At 38.2% G+C, this 3064-nt stretch overlaps 1 pseudogene; it reads right to left on the minus strand.

Moving 5' to 3' along the window:
• On the minus strand, positions 1-1656 carry LOC149170342 (putative E3 ubiquitin-protein ligase ARI8 pseudogene; annotated as a pseudogene).
• Between the last annotated feature and the right edge of the window lie 1408 nt (positions 1657-3064).

The raw sequence follows: 3064 nt of genomic DNA on the forward strand, positions 1-3064 counted from the left end.
CTAATTGGTCCTAGCTGCCTTTGCGCACCCTACTCGTGTATTCTTAACTTCTGACAGATCGTTTTCAAACGCCTCAATTAACTTTTCAAAATGGGCGGCAGTTGACTCTGTTAGCTCTTCAAGTCTTATAAAGACGTTCTCCAAATCCTTCAAAACCTTTTTCCCAATCTCAGTATCAGCTTTAGCTTTAAGGGCACTGTCTATATGCTGTGGCAGTTCATCTTCAGCGCATTGATGAAGTCTTTCTAATCCATTTTCAGCTTCACGTTGCAGGAATTCAAATAAATCTTGTTTTAGTTTAGCAAGATCAGCATCACGATCGCCGGAAGGAGTCAAATAATAACCATACGCATATGTCCATTTCAGCATGCGCCTGCATTCTGCTATCTGTAACCACGCCATTTCCACGCATTTGAACCCTGTAAGGCCACACAGACTTATTGCCGTATGCATACAGCCATTCAGCCTTTTAAGTTGTACCTTTTGCGTACTCTGCAAATCAGATAAGGCCTTTCGCTCAGACTTTTCATTTTCCTTCCATCTTTCCAGATAAAATACCAATCTATTTGAAGATGCTTTCGCAACCTTTTCCTTAACATGGTCGTAGGTGGCCGAATTGGGTTGATTTCCATCATCTTTTCCTGATGTTGAAGCTTCAGGCTTATATTGGTTGCAACTATGGCCTGCATAACTATCGTTATCGTTATCCCAACTATCAAGGCATAACCAACAGAATTGAAACCGACACGGAGGTATACATGTCATTAGCATACACCCACGGCTTTTCTCGATTGGTCGTTTACACTTTGGGCACGGCTTGGAATTACTACGTATCCAGTACATGGTGAGTGCATCACCATCCTTCATTTGATCAACCCATTTTTTGACTGTGCCGCAGTCTATTGGACGATGAGACTCCTCTAAACAGTTCCAGCAAAATTTATAGGAGCAATTGCACACAACCTCCTGACTTACATTAGAAACAAAATTAACCTCCACACAGTATTTACAGTCGGGTGCTGGACACCATTTAACCCTAATGTTCTGTTCAACATATGACCTCACAACATATGTTCTATATTTCCTATTATCTTCCTCAGATAACCCCAAAGAAAAAACCATGTCTTCACTCACAATAGCACGGCATGGTGGATCTCGAAATGGACATCTTAAGTTGAGACATCCTAAACCATCATCATTTATTGATGTGTGAATATAAGCTCGCCAGCAATTCTGGCAATATAAATGATCACAGTACTTGAGTGCCTTCATGTCTCTCATGTCGTAATCATCAAAGCAAATCTGACAGGTCGTTATCTCCTTCCTTTCTGCTTCTTTGGGCTCATGTTTTTGGCCGGGCTGCAACAATAACCCCAAAGTATTCCTCACTTTCTCCTCATCTGCAAACCATTGGTCGTTGGCATTTTCGGCATCCCAATTGAAGTGACGCAAAAGAATGGCGGTCTCGCTTTCAGTCAGAGAAAGCACATCAGAAAGGGTTGTTATAACATTGCGCTGACGCTCAGAAATGTCTTCCAAACTTAAAACGGTGTAATTCATATGTCTGCCACTGGAATCACCGGCTATTTTGCTTTCATCGCTTTCGCTTTCATCGCTGTAACTGTCATTAGTGTCCTCATCATCATAAAACGCCATATTAGTAAATCAGAGTCTCAGCCTTTTCTTCTCCCTGGCCTCGCAGTATCCACAAAGACAAAACACTTGAAAGAAGTACTTTTATGCGAATTAAACCCAGAGGACCTCAAATATGTGAAGAATCTCTGCGCGCTGCACGCTTTTATACTAAATCAATGCTTGCTTCGCCTACATTTATAGCCATATATTTTGGTGCCTATATTTAAAAAAACCAAAAGCCGACTTTGTGATATTCTGCCTTTCAAATGTAATTTATCGGATGATATGATACCAATTCAGCGTGCTGATTTGATATTTTAATTGTTTTTAATAATTAACTGTGGTTTATATTTTAGATAATTGAAAATAAATTATTGGAGTGTTTGTTATAATCTGAAAGTTTCAATCCAACCAGCTGAAAACCTTTGGTGCCATCGTGCCAAATAAAACCACATCAGCACCCCATTGCGCCAAAAAAAATCCACATCCTCACCATACCGAAGAGGTTGTATACCCGTGTGAGGTTGATAGAAGGGCTCACTTCATTTTATTTATTTTTAATTATTAAACAACTTTCTAGTCCTTCAAAATGTGTCATTTAAGAAGTTGATAGAAGGGCTCACTTCATGGTTTGTTGTCTTTCTTTTTTTTAATTATTAAGTAACTTTGGGTCTCCCTAAAATCTCTTAAAAGAATGCTAAAATTTATATTTTATGAGATTTCTGCATTTTGTTTTTAATAATTTAACAAATTTAAATGCATTATGTTAACCACAATGGTTGATGATGATAACAAAAATATATTGTTCAATTATTGTGATCTCTATGTCACTTACATTTCCTCTTCCATCTTGGTTTAGAAAAGCAACCTCTCTAATACATTAGTCTAGGTCATACTAGATTTAGACATATAAATGTTGGTACTGGTCAATGTTATTTCATCTAATGATTTTGAGGATAGAGAGTTGTTTTTGGAGATGGATGGAAAATGAATTTCCTCATTCCCATTGGCATGTTTATGAAATCCTTAACATGGTGGATATTCAAGAAGATAACAAGGATTATGACTAGTCAAAATGCTTCATGGAAATAAAACAACCTAGAATCTAATGCTAGTTGACATAGATCAAATATGATCTTATGACCTCACCGAACCCCTAAGGTTACTGTTAGCAGAATGTGGTATTTTTTTTAATTTCGAGTTAATAGTTCCATATATATATATATATATATAAACACACACACACACAGATATATCAATCATGCTTGTTGAAAACACAAGGACCTCGACTTCTTGTATTAGCCAAATGCCTTCTAGTTGGGTCCCACTCGATACAACACCCCACTTGCTCTCTCCCAGCGGTTCCCAAACTACGCATTTGGTTACATATCGGCTACTCTGCATTGGACTTACATGGACAAGAGACCCC

This window comes from Pinus tabuliformis, chromosome 4_2 (genome assembly GCF_031772625.1).
Source record: "Pinus tabuliformis cultivar Carrire ecotype Pingquan chromosome 4_2, CPIR1, whole genome shotgun sequence".
NCBI classification, from domain to species: Eukaryota; Viridiplantae; Streptophyta; class Pinopsida; order Pinales; family Pinaceae; genus Pinus; species Pinus tabuliformis.